The sequence below is a fragment of the Podarcis liolepis genome (assembly GCF_965112155.1).
Source record: "Podarcis liolepis genome assembly, chromosome: 1".
Classification (NCBI taxonomy): domain Eukaryota; kingdom Metazoa; phylum Chordata; class Lepidosauria; order Squamata; family Lacertidae; genus Podarcis; species Podarcis liolepis.
In genome coordinates, this window is record NC_139554.1 from 134,747,683 (window position 1) to 134,768,517 (window position 20,835).

Here is a 20,835-nt window from a genome sequence, read left to right on the forward strand (position 1 = left end):
GGCTAGTTACTCCTTTGCAGCTTAAACAAGCACAAAGGGGAAAGTGGAATGAGCTCAGCTTGAATGACATACCGTACTGGCCCAAATATAAGATGCACCCCCAAATAAGCCGCACCTTTAAAATTGAAGGGGGGGAGACAATACCCAGGCTGCTGGGGGGGGGGAGCCGCACCGCTTTGCTGGTGGCCTTTCCCTCCCCCCCCCCCCATGGCTCCGGGAAGGGTTGGGAGTGGTGAGCAGGCTGCACACCATTGCCCCGCGCTCCTGGGCTGCTGTTGCAACTCCCCCCCCCCAGAAAGCAGCCTGGGAGCATGGGGCAATGGCGCGCAGCCCGCCCATTGCCCCCAAGCCTCCCCAGAGCCATTGGGGGAAAGGGAAGGTCGCGAATATAAGTTTCACTTTAACTTTTAGCTGTCAGTATTTGGAGAAAAAGTGAAGCTTTTATTCGGGCCAATACTGTATTACCTGTAAGGGGAAATGGACGGATAAAGAAAGCAAAACATATGCAACCAATTACGCATCTCTCCGTCTTGTCTTTGTCTCTCAGTAGAATACTATTCAATACAAATTACCATCCCATCCCCCCAAAAAAACAAAACCAAGAGCAAGCTTGTTTGTGCAGGTTGAGAATCCCGTGGGCCTGCCTGCTTCTCCATTAACTTTATCACCCATATTTCCGAGAAGAGAGACAGACACATTCTCTTGCCCAACAAACACTCTGGTTTCCAGAGGGGCAGACATGTTAGATTGTTGCAACAAAAAAGGAGGAGGATCTTTTGTTATAGCAGAAGCTTTTGTGGACTAGAATCCACCGTAAGATGCATGAAGTTGTCCGCAGCTGGCAAAGGAGCTTACATTTGTCTCTACAGTGAGGTGTGTGCCTAACATGCCAATTCATGCACCTAATGAAATAGACGGTCCACAAAAGTTTATGCCATAATAAATTTGTTAGTTTTAAAGATGCCACCTGACTCCTTATTTTGTTCATTCTGCTTTCCTCTACAAAGCCCCTGGTTCTACTGCTTAAAATAAAGGTTTGGGGTTTTTTTAAGCATCATAAAAAGTACAGTCATACCTTGGCTCTCGAGTGGAATCCGTTTCGGAAGTCCATTCAACTTCCAAAAACGTTCGAAAACCAAGGAGCAGCTTCTGATTGGCTGCAGGAGCTTCCTGCACTCAATCAGAAGCCCCATCAGATGTTCGGGTTCCAAATAACATTTGCAAATGGCAACACTCACTTCTGGGTTTGCGGTGTTCAGGAGCCAAAACGTTCAAGTCACAAGGCGTTTGACAAACAAGGTATCACTGGACTGTAAAGGGAAACAAAAGGGGGGGTTCAAATATATATCATTTGTAGCCAGAAGATGGTGCTGCTGTTGCAGTAAAAATCACCCACGTGATTCAGACCTGTCAAAGAATAGAGCACTGTACTACATTGGTAGAAAAAGGGAATGTAAATGCCTTAACGGGTCAACAAGACCGCCTTTACACTTGTGCGTAAAATTCTAATAGTCATCTTAATTAACTACTAGAAACAAAAGGAATAGCCAAATCCAAATCTTCTTTAACCCAAATCCATCAATTATACAAAAACATAAATCACTCAGAGCATGATTTAAAACAGCACAACCAACCTTACACATTGCATAGTACTGTTAAACAGCAGCATATTACAAAGAGGTGAAATGCTACATTTATAACTTAACTCAAACCCCATGTTATCTGGCTTTATTCCCTCCCCACTTCCATGGTTCTGAATTTTGCTGGGCCAATTCCATTTTTTAATAGAACTACGACAAGGAAGCTGGCAGAATCAAATACGCTCCTAAGGGTCTGGCTCGTCAGCAGAAAGACCAGCAGGTCCGCTTTGTCCCCAACCCCTATAATAGTTCCAGTGGTGTACAGAGCTCAAAAACTAAAGGAAGGCATACTTGGAGCAGTGTATTTTTTGATTAACCATGTGTCAATCATCACAATTTTATAATAAGGAGGGATTAAAAAATACAATACTTTGGCCACCTCATGAGAAGAGAGGACTCCCTGGAAAAGACCCTGATGCTGGGAAAGATTGAGGGCACAAGGAGAAGGGGACGACAGAGGGCGAGATGGTTGGATGGTGTTCTTAAAGCTACCAGCATGAGTTTGACCAAACTGCGGGAGGCAGTGGAAGACAGGAGTGCCTGGCATATCTGGTCCAGGGGGTCACGAAGAGTCGGACACAACTAAACGACTAAACAATAACAACAACAACAAATACAGTACTGAAAGGACACAAAACCCTAGAGAAATACCTTGAATGCTTTCATACAAAACTGTGAATGAGTTTGAGGGAGACCCTCGCCCATCATCCATCTCTGGTTGCCCTTCTCCTTCCTCCCACCGTTCCATCCTTGCTCTCCAAAGATAACATTACTTTGCTCATCCTTAAGGCTGGTAAAATGAGGAAACACCTATCTGCCACCAACACACAGTGTACCTGAACCCATGGTTCTAGATTAGAAAGCAACAAAGCATGCTTTCCATGCTTCTTCTCAGCGCAGCTAGCAAAACAAAAACAGATCTGTTCTAAGACTGGCATAACAGCAGCATGAGTTTCCATGTGCCTCTTTCTCTGCCTCCCTTTTGACTTAAAACAGGCTGCAGCACTTAAGATAAAAAGGGGAAACACAGTGAGCAGTCAGAAAGGCAGCATCTAGATATCCTTCCCTCCCACCCTTTGCTCTGCAATTCAAGTGCTCCTCCAGCTGCACACCAAAGGGATTTCTCCCACATTTAAGATTCAGAGATTATATTGTTATCCTGAGCTGCCGCCCACAAACTAAAAAACAGCAAATAATAGGAAACCAATTTTAATAACATTTTTATATGTCAAAAACAGAAGCAGTCAACTGGTGGCTCATCAGCTTTATCTGATCCCCAAGCAATTTTATCTGGTGCCTGATGTTCCTACTATACAGGACCAGCAAAAAGCATTTTATGGCTTGAAGCAAAGGATCAAATAGTGCTTCCTTTCTGCCCCATCCCCTGCCAAAACAACCTCACACACATTTTGGCCTGATAAAGCTGTTGCTAACAAGTTGATGCAGAATGTGAACTCTGGAAATCCACCAAAACCCATTTCCTTATTATTAAAATCTGATGTCTTTACTGAGCTGAGCTCCTGGCCCTAAAAACAGGCCAAAGTGTGCAAAAAAGGGATACTTGAACAACCTAAGACTCTCCCCTGGTGGGTCATAACACAACATCCAACTAGTCCTGTGCCAATCATGCAAAATGCGAGTGCAAATTACGTCCCACCCAGGCAGAAGCAGCCAAACTCCAAACTCCTGCTTCCCATCCTCCCACCCTATGGAGAGAGCCATGGTGGCTGCTTGAGTGGGTGTGCTCTGTGATGCAGAAGGCTGTTCTGGATAAATACCCTGATATCACTGGATGCCTCTGTGTCTGTATGGCAAATGGGTACCATTGCTGACAGTCCCTGATTGGCAGCCTGTGGCAGAGATGAAGATGCACCTCTTTGCCCTGGCCTTTGAAGGAATATATATATGGACCGACCCTATTCTTATGGTTGTAAATTGTTTTAACTCATTTTAATATTATATTTTCATATTGCTGCAATCCCACCTTTAGACTTTATGGTGAAGTAAGGATTAGAAATCCTACTATTGTGTTACTAATAATAATTCAATCAGACATGGGTGTCTGATCGTTCACCATTTTGTTAAGTGCATGTGTTTTAAAGTATTTCCCCCCTCCTATCTCAAGCTAAGCTGACATAAGATCAGGAAGGCTTGCTGCCAACATATAAGTAGTGCACCTGCGAAAAGTTCAGGATTCCTCAGCCCCAATACATAAAGATAATGTTCAGGAGCAAAAATACATTCTGAGTTGAAGACAGCTATTTTTCAAAGGCTATGTTACAAATAATATTTATTTCATCTTGTTGCTTTATTTTTCCACTGAGATTACTGAATCATTACTGGATAGTTTATTGAAAGAAAATTCACAAATGAGAGTTTGAAAGATATTTTAACAGTGCAGTTCTAAACATATGTACTGAAAAGTAAGTGTCCCTCGTTTCAAAAAGGCTTACTCCCAAGTAAATGAACACAGCCTAAGCACTTAAAATGCATTAAAACATAACTTGATTGTCTTCACTAATTTTTACAGGCTTCACCCTTTGCATGAAATATGCTTTCTATCTGGGCCATGCACCCTAAATTTTGACCAATAAAATTATAAAACAACAGGCACTGGCCCATCTAATTTCTATTTCTTTTCACAGGATTCAGGAAATGCAGCAGAAATAATGTCTCACTGGACTCAAATACCATGTTGGTGCATTGCCGCTTCTCTGTGGTTCATATATCTAATAAATTTGTTCCACGGTCAAACAGCTCTTATTGTTAGAAAGTTCTTCCTAATGTTTAGTCTGAATCTCCTTTCTTTTAACTTGAAGCCATTGGTTCGGGTCCTACCCTCCAGAGAAGCAGAAAACAATCTTACTCCATCTTCCACGTGACAGCACTTGAGATGTTGGAAGATGGCTCTTATATCTCCTCTCAGTCTCCTCTTTTTCAGGCTAAACATACCCAGTTCCTTCTACTATTCCTCATAAGGCTTGGTTTCCAGACCCTTTACCATCTTGGTTGCCCTCCTCTGCACACATTCCAGCATGTCAATATCCTTCTTAAAATGTCTTTTGTTTTATTTCTGTCCTCCCATATTGACAAAACTTGTCTTAATGTAATATTGAGGGGAGGGGATATAAATGCATATGTCCTCAATATGCATTTGTCATCTTCCATGCTCACTCAGCTAAACACTAGGCTTCTAACTTGTTTGGACAAACCAAAATTTACAAATGACAGCATCTAACAAGTGAGCAACCCTGCCCACCTGTAAAATTTGGCATGGCAGGGATGGGGAAATAAGAATCTGGTCTGCACCTGAAAAGTTTCCCCACCCGATTTAAATACCGTACTCACCTGGCATCCATACGCAACACAGAAATCTGTGCAGAGTAAGCAGGCTGCCAGCAGGGCAATGGGTCATTCCATCTCTCCTCTGTGTTCATTATAGAACTGAATAAATGTTAGCTAAAGTATGGTGTACTTTGAATGATACAAACCAATAAAGTTTTGCATTTGTCTCTTATGTAAATGAAGCAATCACTTCTTGCTGTATTGTTGCAGTAAAAAAGCTAGGAATTTTGAGTTTTCAAAGGTTCTCCACCCCATTCCCCCCACCAACTGTAAGTATGTTTACATCTTACTAGGTCTGAACTTTCAAACTTCATTTCATGCTTAATTTTTTTTCTTTGAGAAAGGAAGAAAAGGCAGAAGCTACAATCACCAAACAGGAAGTAGCTTACATCCCTCTAGAATCTCCAGCCTGCAGATGACCTTCTGCAGGCAACAGATAATAAGCAATGTATTATATTTTAACAGCTTATGAATAAACGGATATTGTATTTCCTTAAATGATAAAAATAGGAAAGGAAGAAGGTGACGAAGTAAGATATCTCAAAACATTTAAAAGGATTCAGGCCACATTCACACCATGACACACTTCTCCTCCAAAGAATTCTGGGAGTTGTGTTTTGTTAAGGGTGATGAGAGTTGTTAGGAAGCCAATTATACCTCCCAGAGCTATAATTTCCAGAGTGGCTTTAACGATCAATCCTTCTTCACAGGGAACTCTGGAAAGTGTAACTCTGTGAGGGAAATAGGGACCTCCTAACAACTTAGTGTGGGACGCGGGTGGCACTGTGGTCTAAACCACCGAGCTTTGGGCCTGCTGATCAGAAGGTCGGCAGTTCAAATCCCCACAATGGGGTGAGCTCCCGTTGCTTAGTCCCAGCTCCTGCCAACCTAGCACTTCAAAAGCATGTCAAAGTGCAAGTAGATAAATAGGTACTGCTCCGGCGGGAAGGTAAATGGTGTTTCCGTGCGCTGCTCTGGTTCGCCATGCTGGCCACATGACCCGGAAAAACTGTCTGCGGACAAACGTCAGCTCCCTCAGCCAGTAAAGCGAGATGAGCGTCGCAACCTCAGAGTCATTCGCGACTGGACTTAACTGTCAGGGGTCCTTTACCTTTACCAACTTAGCAACAAACTTGTTCTCAAAGTTCCCAAAATCTGTGGTGGAAGCCGTGTTAAGTTGTATCATAGCACTTTAAATGTATAGTGTGAATGTGGCTGCATGGTTCCTTGTTTGTCAGAGAAGAGAAATGGGCCTGACAAGCAGAATTGCTAAGTCTCACCTATATTTGATGCAACTCAGTATCCCACACTGGTACAGACATTGGGCTACAACCACAAACGTCTCAAAACCAGAAACTCCAGAGTTTGTTCTAACAACAAAAATAGAATCCCGTGGAACCTTAAAGACTAAAGAAGTCTTGTGGCAGAGCCCTGTTCATCAGATGAATCCTCCAAACGTGACACAAAATTCTTTACAGTCAAATCTGGAGCCACCTCTTTCTGATCACAGCACTTAGTGAGGAGCACAAACCATAGTGCAGGAGACAGAATGGTGGTACAGTTTGTTTGCAATGACAAAAGCATGTAGACTATCATTCCAAAAACACTTAGCAAACAATGAAAATAACCTGCCAGGTACATGCGTAAGGAGTGTATCAGCTGGTTCTTGTATTATGAATACAAAGCAAAAACCATTCAAGTTGTTTGAAGAGAAATGGCACAAGTAAAACTTTAGATGTCAAGGCTAGACTGATTTTTCCACAAATAGGCCATAATTTTAAACTCATACATATTTTGTAAGTGCATCCAACCTTGCCTAGAAACCATTGATGATCCAGACAAATGCATAATTCCCTGAAGGCGACTATTCCAGAATTTTACATCTTTAAGAGCACATTCATATGCCCTAGATACAATAGCTGGGTAGCTTTAGGGTTTACTAAAGTCCTCCTACACTGCCATACTATGAGATACATCTGCCAGTCCCAGCCCTGATGTTGTGTCATGAGAATCAAGTGTATCCTTACCACAAAGTGGTAGTGTGGGTATGCCAGAGGGAAGAGCAGATTTACAACAAATCCCATGCTCTTGTAGACCTCACTCCCAACACCTGTACTGCAACAGAAGAGGTGATGCACCTTAAATTTCAAACTCCATGTATGCCAGGATCCCTGTTGCCTCCAACCCATAGAGTGGTGATGGTGGTTATTAATTGAATTTATATACACTCTGGAGGTCTCAGAGCAGCTCACAGAACAAAATCAGAACACAAAACACATACCGTAATCAAAATAAAAACAAGAAGTGGTTGCTACTATGCAAGGTACACTCTGTGCAGCAGATTGTGGTGCAGAATAGTGATATCATGGTGCTGTTTCTGCATCAGCAGGCATTAGATTGGCTCCTTTCACACCTGGCTGACACAGGGATATCCCTAGCATGCCAATCTGTGATTGGTGGGACTTGACAGTGTTTCCATGGGCACACCAGGTGTGGGGATCAGGGTTGTTCTGCTGTTTTTTTGTGCTGATAGTGCACAGAATCCTGATTAAGTTATATTGGCATACATTGACGGTCAGATTGCCACAATTATAGGTTGTCAGGTAATAGTGAGAAATCTTCCCAACCTAATGCCTTCTATACCCTGCTTTCTTCAAGATAATTATCTAAAGACTCAGAAAATCACAACAGAAGGTATCCAGTATGAAGCCTAGTGCTGCAATTAGAAAAGAAAAAAGGAAGGAGACATACAAATTATCCACCTATAAATAAATAAGAAATTCAGGATGATTCTGTGCAAAATCAGTACAGCTAAAATAACTTGCATTGCCTTCTGCTGTAAAAAAAGAAGTGAGACCAGAACGCAGGCAACAGCATAGGTTTTTACATAAATTGCCATTCTGCAGTTTGTGTTTGAACTGCCTAGCATTCATATATTTCACCAAGTGATCTTACAGTGATCCAAAGGAATAATCACAGATCCACAAAAACAGGCATCCAAGGTACAGATTCGAATAGATATTCATGGTATTTACATGGGAAGCCAACCAAACTGCCATCAAATCACAGAACAGGGCTGTGGGCACAGCTGAACAGTTGCAAAAAGAGGACTGCTGAAGGGCTGAGTAGAGGCCAATGGGCCCAAGGTTTCACCAGCCCTGCTTTAGATGGTGCACAAAACCAAGCTCCATGCCTGTAATCTAATGACTGAAAATACAGTAGCAACAGATAGAAATACTATATCTAGTCAGATATGACCGCAGTACATTTTAATTATTCAATAACCAGTTTTCTGTTGCTCTTGAAAGTAGTGCAAATGAAAAACCTCACTATAAATTATCTTTGGTTGATCGTTTATTTGCCAAGTTTGATTAAAAAGGCAGGATTCAGTAATTTAGATCCACCTGCCCTGCAAAATGGTGTTGCCATCAGCATTTGCCAAACATAATAATGCCTTAAAGCAACACTGTCTTTTGTACTAGTAAGAGGTCATTTGAAAATCAATTGTGCATTCAATTACTTTTCTGTTCCATTTTGAACAGCGTTACTTGTTTCATAATCATAATGGTTTTATCTGTTTGTATATTTTTTTATAATTGTATATTCTACTGTAACCTGCCCTGGGACCTTATGGTGAAGGACAGGTAAGAAATTATTACAAATAAATAAATACTCACTAGTAGCTATTTACCACCATGAATTTGAGCTAAGACTCAATTGTTTGCTCAATTTATATCAAATGAAATGGGAGGGGAGAGAGTGACACTGTGCAGCAAAACAGGACTACAACACCCATGCCTATCTTAGGCTAAAGTCCTAACCCACTTAGCTGAGAATATGCTCCAATGATTTTAGTAGGACTTAGTTCTGAACAGACATGGTTAGGAGTGAACTGTTAGTAATGAAAAATAAATCCTAAATTTGTGCAAATTCATTTTCAACCCCATGAACTATACTGCAAAATATGGCATTCCTGGATTACATTTAAAAGTATAACACTTAAAATATATTTATTTTATTAGTTTGCAGCATTAAGAACATAATACACACATAAAATATCCCCCCAATGCAGAAGATTAAATTTAGATAATATATCCAAAATAATTTTCAAGTAATTAGTTCAAGTAATAGTTCCTATCCCTGACAACCATTTCTACTGAATGACGTACAAGCAGGTCTTCCTATCCGAACACAATGTGTTTTCAGGAAATTGTTTGTTAGGCAAGCATTTGCACATGGAGCCTGATGATTTCCATTGATTCCTATGGGAAGATTTCTAATGAGTTCCCGACCACATAAGTTTTACCCCAAACTGATGAAAAAACAAGGAAAATCCTCTGAAACCTTGCAAAAGGAAACAACGGGGGGGGATGCTTTCTTATTTGTCTGATCTCCCTATTCCACCTGCCATGGTTTCTGGCCAAATGGCTGTTGCTGACCAGTAACACAAAAGAGCAAGGCTTCTTTAAAGCTGCTTATTTGTTTACAGTACTGCACACAGGTCCAGCTGTTTGGATATCTGAATGTGCAGTGTGTACAGTGAGGATTGGGTACTATTTCCTCATGTTTGGATAAGTCATTTTTTTGTATAACAAGTGTTTGAATAGAGGGACCGATCTTCTCATTGTACTATGCAGGTGTACTCCTCCCAGCAGTCATTCCTCCTCTGGTCACTACTGTGAGTACCCAACCTGACTGATTGACTCCAATGCTGTAGTTGTCGTCGTAGGGTTAACGTCGCCTGGCTCCGACCTCATCAGCCGAAAAGGACTCTTCACGCTGCTCAATAAGAAAGGATGCCCACTTAAGCGCCACAAGATTATTGTGTCCTTCCACGAGATGCACGGCACCGCCCAGTATGATGACTCAGTATGATGCTCAGATGCCTTCCCGATAAAGGATGGTGTGAAGCAGGGCTGTGATCTTGCCCAAACTCTCTTTAGCATATTCTTCTCCCTGGTGCTCTCACATGCCTTCAACTCAACTGAAGACGGTGTGTACATCCATTCAAGGAGTGACAGGGGTCTGTCCAAACTGGCATATCTCCACACCAAGACAAAAGTGTCTTATCTGAGAGATGTTGTTTGCAGATGACGTGGTCTTGACAGTGCACTCCAAGGAAGCTCTATGGTGTCTCAGAAACTATTCTGCACAATCCTGCATGGAGTTCAGCGTTACCAACGTCCTCAGTCAGGATGTCGCCAGCATGCCATGCATCAGCACTAGTGACCACATGCTTGAGGTGGTAGATGATTTTGTCTACCTGAGCTCCACCATAACCAGCAACCTCTCCATCGACACTGAGCTGGACAAGCATACTGGCAAGGCAGCTACAGCAATGGCTTGCTTCTCCAAAAGGGTCTGGGAGGGGTGACATTAACGACCAATGCAGAAATAAAGATCTACCAGGCTTGCATGTCGAACACACTGCTTTGTGGTAGTAAGACTAGTAATGACACCTCAATGCCTTCCACATGTGCTGTGTCAGGAAGATTTTGGGCATGACATGACAGGACAGAGTGTCAAACAAAGATATGCTCTCCCAAGCCCACATTCCCAGCATGTTTGCACTCCTGTGTCAGCAACGTCCACACTGACTTGGTCATGTCCCAGAATGGAAGAGGGCATGATCCCCAAGGTCATGCTCTATGGGGTGCTGGCTTCAGACACCAGACCCGGTGGCAGACCAGCTCTATGTTACAAAGATGTCTGCAAACATGACATGAAGGCTGGCAACATTAACCCTGCCGTGTGGGATGCCCTTGCAGATGAGCACAACCACCTGGCGACAATCAGTCAGGTTGTGTATCCACACCAGAGGACAGAGGAGGAATGACCGCTGGCAGGAACTCAGAAAGAAGAAATGCCATGGTGCATCTGCAGCACCACAACCAGGTGCCTTCATCTGACCCAGCTGCAACCAAACATGTCTCTCTCGTATCACTCTGTACAGCCACAGCTCTCCAACAGTTCAACTTTACATCTGAAGGTGCACAATGTTGCATTTGCAGACATCTTTTTAACACATCAAAGCAAGCATGTACATCATCAATAGAAGGGCCCCAACATCCCAAAAAAAGCACTTGAGAAAATGAGGCTACACTCCTTTGCCTATTTTTCTGCAAGAAAGTACCAATGAATGTAACTGGCTGCATTTCTAAACAAACATGCAGAGGATTAAATTGAATTGGACCTACAACGCTAACCCTGCAAACCATGGTTATGAACACAAGCTGTGAACATCCATTAGGTTTTGTAATGTAACTTTTGGTGATGAGGGTTCAAACTGTTTACTATGTGCTTTCCGTGATGCTAGCTGCTTTCTGTCTCAGCAACATCTATGCTGGTTTGGTCCACAGAATGGAAAGTGGCAAGCTCCCCAAGGACGTGTTCTACAGAGAGCTGGCTTCAAGCTCCAGCCCCAATGGCAGACTAACTCTTTGTTACAAAGATGTCAAAAAACGTTATATAAAGGCTGGCAGCATTAACCCTGCCATGTGGGAAACACTTGCAGATGACCACAAGCACCTGAGACAATCAGTCAGGTTGTGTATCCACACCACAGACCGGAGGAAGAATGACCACTGGCAGGACCACAGAGAGAAGAAACACCATGGCACAGCTGCATCAACACAACTGGACACCTTCATCTGTCCCAGCTGCAACAAAACATGTCTCTCCCATATCAGACTGTATAGCCACAGCTCTCCAACAGTTTGACTTCACCCCTGAAGGTGCAGTCTTCTACTGCTTCCCAAGATAGACAAATGCCAACCAGGGAAGAAGAAAAAAACAGGTGCTTTGAGTACATCTATGTGGTGGGAAAATGGAATACAATATATTTATTTACTTATTAAAAAATATATACTGCTATCTCATAAAGATAAATCACAACAGTTTGCAACAACATAACAAAACCAAACAATAATATAAAAAAGTTAAAAACATGTTAAAAGCAAACATAAATTAAAACAAAGATCAATAGACCACTGAGGGGGGTGTACTCTTAATTGCCTGCATAAGCCTGGTGGAATAGGAAGGGTTTTAGCAGGCGCTTAGAAGTTGGTACAGAATCATAGAACTGTAGAGTTGGAAGGGTCCCCAAGGGTCATCTAGTCCAACCACTTGCAATGCAGAAAGGCTCCCGCTAAATCTCTATTGGCAGGGTGCTCCACAGGAGTGGACCTATTACACTAAAGGTTTAGTTTTTCACTGTTGTCATACCAGCCTCACAAACTCAAGGAACGCACAAATATACTCCTGCAGATAATCTCGGTGTTCGAGCTAGAATAGAAGGGTTCTGGTGAACCTTGATGTATCCTGGATCAAAGTTGCTTAGGGCTTTGAAAATCAATAAAATAATGGTGAGCCTGGCTCAGCAGCGGATAGGCAGCCAGTGTAGCTGTTTTAATAAGGGTGTCTTATGTTCTCAACCAGAAGCTCCCATCAGTATTCTTGTCACAGCATTCTGCACAAGCTGTTGCTTCCTAACCAAACCCAAGGGTAGCCCCACATAGAGTGCATTGTAGTAATCCATCCCCAAAGTTACTCGTGCATGGAACAGTGGTCAGGCTATCCCTGCCCAGGAATGGATGTAGTTGGCGAACCAGACGAAACTGCTAAAAGGCACATGTAGCTACAGAGGCCGCTGGTGACAAAGATGTATCCCAGAGTACACCCAAATTACACAGACTGCTCTGAAGAGATTGCTCCTTCAGAAAGAGTGCAGCTCCCATCCAGAACAGGCAATTTGCCAATTTCCCAGACATGGGAACCACCCACCCAAAGGGCCTCCATCGTCCCAGGATTCAAACTCCCTCTCCCCACCTCATCTCTTGCCAGGCTTTGCCTGCAACATATCACGACACTGGCTCCTATAACCAACTTCTCCTTAGAACTGGCCTGACTCAGTAAATGCAGCACTGAACCATGGATTATTATTTATGAGTCATTTTTCTTTTAATTGAAATACTAAAGTGATGTATAATTAAAACAACATAAACAAATTAGGAAAATTAGGAAAATTATTGAGAATGTGATATAAAAGTAAAATGTTGTGTTTGTAATTTGAAAAAACAACAACGAAAACAACAATTCATTACTTGACCATAACCAAGTAATTACTTTGCACCCTTAGGTTCACAAGTGTAAAATGGGAATTAAAGTGATCTATTTTAGACTAGAAGGCTACTGTATGGATGAAGAAACATGGAGAATGGAGAGCAACACAGAGTAAGTGACACAGAGATCATTAAACAAAGAAAGGTTGCTTAACTTAGATCTACCTGAAAATCAAGGAAAATATTGGAAAGTAAGAGATTCTAAATACAAATGGATTGCCAGAGTAATATTTTCAACATCCCAACTTCAGTTACATTTTGACCTCACTGAGAATTCAAAAATACAGTTTCTCGTCCTCACACCCAAGTAGCATTCATCTCACATTTAAAATTTTGACACTTTGTGTCGTTCTGAGCTTCAAAGAACTGAAAGTATTCTGTTACCCTGAAATATTTCAAAACAATTACAGACTCAGAAAAACTCTAATATAACCATCCCATACATGCTGCTGACTAAAGAAATAGTCATTGTCCCCAGCTTGTTGTTGGCTTTTATTAAATTTTATTATTTGTTTTTAGTCACCCTGAATGGCACAAAGAAGGGTGGAATATAAATATTATAAATAAATAAATAAACAAGACATTTATATTAATTTTGTACTCTACCAGTATCCCCAAAATCTTTAACCCTTGGATTTACTTCTTTCATAATAAACAGAAACACATAAATACATTACTGTGGTCCTGCTATTCCTCAAGAAAACAAGCAAAGAAATGCCCCATGAGAATTTCTACAAAATACATGTATTTCAATTCATAATTCGTATTTCCCAATTTCTGAGCTGTAGCTGTAGTTGCCCCTCTCTTGTTGCTTTTTGTGTATACCATAAGAGTCCTTGTTTCTGCTAATGCGAAAGCCGGAATCACTCTTAATAAAGGCCATAATGTTTTGAGAAGGTTTTTTCTATCTGTAACTGTCTCACTGTATTTACAGGCGCTCACGTTTTCTATGGAAAGCAGGGGAATTCTCCCTATTTGTAACTCTCTTTCCTCAAAGCAAAATATTTATTGGCATCAGTAGTAGGTGCACTGGAGAGTTTATCTGAATCTATCCTCAGGAAAGTGAACTAAACCCATGTTTCTATTTTAATCCTATTTTAAACAAAGTTAAAGTAATTTTAACACTGAATACTTTAAGCTCATTTTGATCTTTTTCGCAGCTGAACCAAGACATTTAATCTGACCAACTGTTACTCTTTTATAATCCATATTGCAAACATGCTGCTGACTAAAGCAATAGTCACCGAGCGCCCAACTTGAATCAGCTATTCTGTATAGATTTCTAGAATCAGCTGCGATTCAGAAAAGGGTCCCCGTGTAAACAGGTAGGGAAGAAGGAGAGCAGGTGCGCAGAAGCAAAGAGCCAGCTGCCTCCCGGGGGTCCCAAGGAGACGCTCCGGAGTCAAACCGCTTTTCGAGACGCTCCCGAGTGGAAAAGGCCAACGAGGCCCGTCCGACTCTCCCCGCGCCCCCCTCGCGCCGTGCCCTGAGGTGCTGGCTTTCTGCTTGCAGGGACCCCCGGGTAGCTTGGGCGATTAAAAGCGGCCCCTCCATCCTTCCCTGCTGCTGCTTCTCCTCCTCCTCCTCCTCCGCCTGAAAGCGCCGCCGTCCTCCCCGGCCCGCCGTCACGTGTGGACGCGGCCGCTTCCTCGGCGCGTGGAGGAAGAGCGAGCGCCGCGCAGGCCCGGCCAGCGGGGCGGGCGAGGGGCTTTGCCGCCCCAGCCGCCTTCGCCTGGCTGCCTCCCCGCCCGGGAGACGCGCGGCGGACCTTGGACAGCAGCAGCAGCAGCAGAAGAAGAAGAGGCGGAGGAGGAGGAGGAGGAGGCTCCCTGGCGACCCCGCTCCCTCAGGCGCTGCACCTGCCTCCGCCGCGCGGCTCCCCCTCGGCCTGGGACGAGGCCCGCCAGAGGCGGCGGGAGGAGAGGTGGCCTACCTCGCAGGGCGCCCGGCGGAGGCGACCACCAAGACGCTTCCCCGCCGCCGCCGCCGCCGCCGGATCCGCGCAGCCTCCCGCCTCTGCCCCTCGCCGCCGCGCCGGCCCAGTCAGTCAGTCAGTCAGTCAGCCGAGGGCGGGCGCGCTCTCGCGCCTCGCTCGCTCTTTCCGTGGCCGCGCCCGGCGCCAGCCCCGCGGGACGACGCTGCGACGGGCGGCCCTGTGTCGCGCGGGAGGAGCGAGGGGCGGAGCCCAGGGGAAAGGACCGCCCAGCAGGCGCGGCTAAGGCGCGCATGCGTGGCTGGGGGGTGCGCGCCCTCTGCTCTCTGCCTCCCTCCCCCTCCCCCCCTCTGGACCCCGCGCGCGAGGCTCTCCGTGGGCGGGAAAAGCGGGAGGCCCCGTGGGAGGGGGGAGGGGGCTCTCTTTTCCCTCAGAAGAGCTCCCTGTAATCGAGGGTTATCCTGCAGGGATCCGCCTCCGGCCGTCTCTTAGTCCCCACGCGATCCCAGGAGCGCGACGTGGAAGTGTGTGGACATCCGCAAAGGTCAGGGATGCTTCTCAAACCGCCAAGAGGCAAAGCCCACGTCCCTCTCATCTGGCCCAGGAGTCCCAGATGCACCAGTTCTCCACAACAAATGCATCAAACGGGGTGTGCAACCCAAGTGAATCACTATTTTAAGCCATGGGGGGGGGGCGAGATAAAACCCATTCTTAAATCTTCCCTACTGAAAATGACCTAAAAGTGTTACATTTGGACAGATCGCTCCCATAGCTAATGTTGCATCATCTCACTATTTGCAGCAAGCATATATGTACATTCTTTTCCACGGTTAACTTTTGTATACCTCAGAGCACCAAAGTTTATTTCCTAATTGCTTGCTGATCTGTTGGTGAAGCAAGTTTTCTCCTGACTCCCCTTTGAACTGTCAACATATCCTTTAACATCCTTTTGACACTAATCAATAAGTTACATTTATTTTTTTATTTAGCTATTTACCCACAACCTAAAGCTATCCCACCCCCCACCCCCCATGAAATGTTCCTATAAATGCCAGGCCATCTCTTTTCTCTGCCTGGAGAGGAACAGATTGCTCTTGCCAGAGGTCAGATGTGATGGACTTGAGAGGCTTCCCTGCTTTCCACCATTCTGTCTGTCTTGACTGCCCCCACCCCCGTTTCTTTTTCATCCTGCCTTCCTAAACTTTCTCTCCAGGCTTCCCCTATCAGCATAAAATTAGGCAGTAGAAGCTTGGTTCCACACCTCTGATCCAGTGGGGGGGGGGGCAAGCAGTTGTAGACAACCTTATTTTAAAAGTTCTCTTCATGTAACTTTAGCACAGTTGCAATCTCTGTATATCATTTATATCAGGAGTGGGGAGATGATAAATTACGCTGGACCATGCAGCACTGGTGCCTGCTAGTTGACGAGGCTCTTGCAAATAAAGCTACTGGACTTTAGCAATGTGCTTCTTGTGCTCTTGGGCAAAGTGCAAGCCCAGGTTGATACAAAGCAGTTATGCCTTTACTATTAAGAGAACTTCTGTGTGCATTCTTGCTTCGTCAAATTTAAGTCAACTGTCCCTTGATTTATATCGGAGACCGTTGGGTCATGAGGCTACCAGCTTTGGGCAAAGCTGTTGCCAACAGTTTGGACTCCAGCTAAGGTTGCCCACACCAAAGGGACCCTCCATTTGACATTTGGGATGGGACACAATCTTCTGATGAAACACTTGTTTTATCCACAAGGGTTGCTATGTGCCCAGAGAAAGGCACAACCCTTTTTCAATTAGATGCATGTTTCTGGCTGACCGTATTCTACACCTTTCTATAGCTTTATATCTTCCAAGAGAGCTCTGTATAATAAAGGGGCTCTATTCACTCTCTGTTTCCATGGCTTTCTACCCTTCTCCCAGAAGCAGAAGCATGTTGGAAACAGATGCTGCAGCAGGGCTTCTTGGTTGCTCAGCATGGCAGTGCCAGGGAGCCCAGGAAGTGGTGGCAGGAGCCCAGTGCCTGCAGAATAGGGCCGTCTTTACCTGGGGGTGGAAGGGGTGCAGGGCACCCGGGCGCTGAATTCTGGGGAGCGCCACCTAAGCTCTTAACTATCTACCTGTTATGAAATAATAAATAATTTTGATCAAGCTAGAAAAACAAAATACATATATACCTAGGTATTACCAAAGTGTATACCTACTGTTTCACTAAAAGACTTTCGACTTTGTGCACTCATTTAACAAAGATGCGCCGCACCAGCAGCGGCTCTTGTCATTCACAATTGCGTCGCTTGTCAGACTCAACGACAGCGCTTGTCATTCTCAATGGCGCCGTGCACGCGAAATTAACTCTTACATCAAAATTTGTTACGTATTGTATTTAGCTACACTGCTATGCGGCAGCAGGGACAGCGGCACCTTTGACACAACTGATGTTTCTCCTAAGTAGGTGCCTAAACAATACATATAAGTTTAAGTGTGGTATTGTTGCATACTTAAGTATAAGTGTGTTGTAAATAAATGAGCAAATAAAAAAGTTTGTTTCCTTTCCCTCCCTTTCATAAACAAGAGATAAGGCATAAGCATGGTGTCAGACATAAGCATAATAACAATTAATTTGGGGGCTAAACTAAATTTGGGGGTGCTGGGCGGATCTTTGCACCCTGGTGGCACATATGCTAAAGAATGCGCTGCTGCAGAATGTGGGAGTCGAAGCGAGTAAGGACATCACATCCTCACCCCACTGCATGCAACCTGCAATAGCACTGGACCAGGGGAAAGGTTCTCTGCGGGACCAAAAAGGGGCATCCATATAGTAGGCATCTTGCTTTATAGCTAGCAAGTTCCTTGTGCCTCACGTTGTCCTGCCTCTGCTTTGCTTTCCACAGCTTAACCTAGACACGCAGTGTTGCCACTTCACATCCCAGACCACATGCACACCCCCCCCAGCCAGCCCCACAAAGGCTCTGCATTCAAGCTCATGTGTTCTGGTGAGATACAAGGGAGAAATGCTGTGTATATGACTATAGTAGTAGTAGTTTTCAATTTATATACCGCCCTGTATCCAAAGATCCCAGGGAAGTGTACATCATTAGAAACACATGACGAAACATCGATGATAAAAACATAATAAAAAGCACACTGGCAGCCTAATAATGAAATAGTCATCGTAATACCAGTCCTCTCCCCCACGCTTTCACAGGCCATTGATTATTTAATAGCCATAGGGCTGGGTAAAGATGAATGTTTTTGCCTGGCACCTAAAGACATGTCACGATGATGCCAGGAAAACCTCTCTGGGGAATTCAGAAAAGGCCTGTTCTCTTCTTGTCACCCTCCGAACCTCTCTGGGAGGGGGGCATAGAGAAGGGACCCCAGTGACAAGTGCAGGGTCCTGGTCAGTTAAGCAGCCCTTAAGGTATTGAGGTCCTGAGCCGAGTAAGGCTTTAGAGGTCAACACCAGCACTTTGAATTGGGCCCAAAAACTAAGGGGCAGCCAGTGACAGGGTTAGTGTCATACAGGGCCGTAGCTAGGAGGTGGTGAGGTGGGCCCCCACCAGGGACGCAGGCCATGTGGAGGGCACAAAATCGGCTTAAAATATGTCCATAAATATTGATTATTGCCTCATAAGAAATGGTTTTAAATAGAGGGTGAATCAGTGGCATAGCGTGGGGGGTGCAGGGGGGGCGGCCGCACCGGGCGCAACATCTGGGGGTTAGGATTAGGGGGCGCAAATCCACGGGTTAGGGGGCACAAATTATTTGCCTTGCCCCGGGTGCTGACAACCCACGCTACGCCACTGGGGTGAATTGAATGGGGGGGGTGGGTTTGCAGAAGAGGCGGAAAGAAGAGCCAATTTGTGGCTGGGGGACACAATCTTGACGGTTCTGCCAGGGGCGCAAGATCACCCAGCCACGGCTCTGGTGTTATCTGCTCAAAGTGTCTTGTTCTGGTGCAGACTCTGGCCATTGCATTTTGCACCAGCTGTGGTGGGAGAAGATTTTAGTGGAGAGGGACTCTAAACTGTTTCTATTTGCTTTATGGAAGTGCGATGGAATGCCTATAGGAAAGTCAACGGCAGAAGGAAGTAGACGGGGAGAAGACAGGAAGGTAGAGTAAGTGAGAAGGTAGAAGAAGCTGTGAGTAGAGGAATTCGTGAGAGAGAGAATTGTGAAAGATGAACTAGGTAGCAGGACAGGGAGAAAAAGGCACCAGGAGGCAATGAAAAAGAGAGAGAGAGAGTAAAAGGAAACAGACACTAGTTTTGATTTAATAGCAATGTGACACTTTATTGCACTGAAATACCTTTTTAGGATTAACAATGTGCATTATTAGCATTATTAAGTATAAACAAAAAGTTAAAACGGATCCCATGTTAGGAGTCAGAAGTTGGTCTTGGATTTGGACAGATTGCTGGCTTATCTCAATTCATAATAGAAGGCCTACAAGTGCTGAATCCTGTCATTACAGTTTGCAAACTGGAGCTGTGAAAAAAATAAATGTAGAGGGGAGGGCTTTCTCTCTGATCCCACTCCTCCCCAATGCACTTTCACATGTCTGAATAGTGCTTTTGTAATTCACAACATTAACTTCAATTTAGATAGCGTGCTCTGCCTCTAAGCTCCTATCTTCGATGACCTCTTAGGCTACAGCATTCTTATTGGTACTGAGTTTACATTAGACCTGGTCTCAGGGCTGAAGCCTCCCATATGAGAAAAGCGTTTTTATCCAGGTTCCTAACAAAGTACTTTTAAATTGTTGTTTGCAAAGTTAGTTCATTCTTTCAGACTTAAAACTTGTTTAATTGAAGCTTACTGAAACTACCAAGTTGATTTCAATTTTAAAAGTAAAGTGGTACTTTTCTGCTGGGTATCGTGTCCGGCTGTTGAAGGAGAATCCTGCTGACAGGAATGTGTGCACAAAATGACAGCTTCGGACTTCTCTTTTATTCCAGCTGTTTCTTATTACTTTCAGCTTTTGCAGGCATTTAAAATAATGCCATTCACTATGCTTTGCTTCTGTAAGACTCCATTCTCTGGAGATAGTAGATAATTTATAATTTCTTGTCTCCAAAGGCAGGTAAGATTGGGATCATGATGGGAGGAATATCCATCTCTCCTTGATTGGTCCTGCTTTTCAATATGCAACTGTAAATGTTTGTGTAATCTGTCCTCCTGTTAGAGCTATGATGATATATAATTCCAAATAAATATACCTATTCACTCATTGTCAATGTTAGTATTTTTGTTGACTGACAAATAATGTTGTTTATTTGCTTCATGTACTTAATGTGGTTTTAAATATGCCCAAGAGGCTCTCTTATTCTAAACACATTAAATCAATATAATTTACTTTCAGCTAATGGCCAGGATCCAAAGCGCTGCACAACTAGTTACATGGCAGGGGGCCACTTTCGGCAAATGTTTCTTCAACAGAATCCTTGCAGGTCACAATACAAGCCAATTGTGAAGCAGAGCAAAGAGGATTGTGAAGTAGCCTGCCTTTGCAATGTTCAGTGAGAAGAAACATTATTTTAAAAATATTCTGGGACTATCTTTATAGACTTTGAAATATCTCTTTGGATCCTGGCAAATGTGTTTGACCCCAGTACTGCTGATAGAACTGTCTTTTTACCCCTTGGATTATCTAGTCTTGCAGAATATTTCTTTGGCCATTCACTCTGTAACTAGACTTCGTTGCTGTTTAAGGATATAATTTAAGAGCCTCATCCGCCTGCATATTAAGAATTGAGCTGCCTCATTCCACTTCAGTGAAGCAATAAAATGTTTTCTGATGAATCACA

At 44.0% G+C, this 20,835-nt stretch overlaps 1 protein-coding gene and 1 long non-coding RNA gene across 5 annotated transcripts in view; one reads left to right on the forward strand and one right to left on the reverse strand.

Moving 5' to 3' along the window:
* ADARB1 (adenosine deaminase RNA specific B1) overlaps window positions 1–15,267 on the reverse strand; it is a 58,489-nt gene extending 43,222 nt beyond the window's left edge. For 2 of the 4 annotated variants that reach the window (XM_083473223.1, XM_083473221.1), the window contains exons 1-2: window positions 15,039–15,265; window positions 1,239–1,310 (exon numbers count right to left, since the gene is read on the reverse strand). The gene's annotated coding sequence lies outside the window, so the exon portion shown is untranslated. Of the gene's footprint in view, window positions 1–1,238; window positions 1,311–15,038 lie in introns of all 4 variants that reach the window. The other 2 variants (XM_083473218.1, XM_083473222.1) reach the window with 2 other exon arrangements.
* Window positions 15,268–15,812: 545 nt separating this feature from the next.
* On the forward strand, window positions 15,813–20,835 carry LOC310693634. The gene is made up of 2 exons (XR_014519285.1): window positions 15,813–18,021; window positions 20,391–20,835. It is a non-coding gene; the product is annotated as an uncharacterized lncRNA (long non-coding RNA).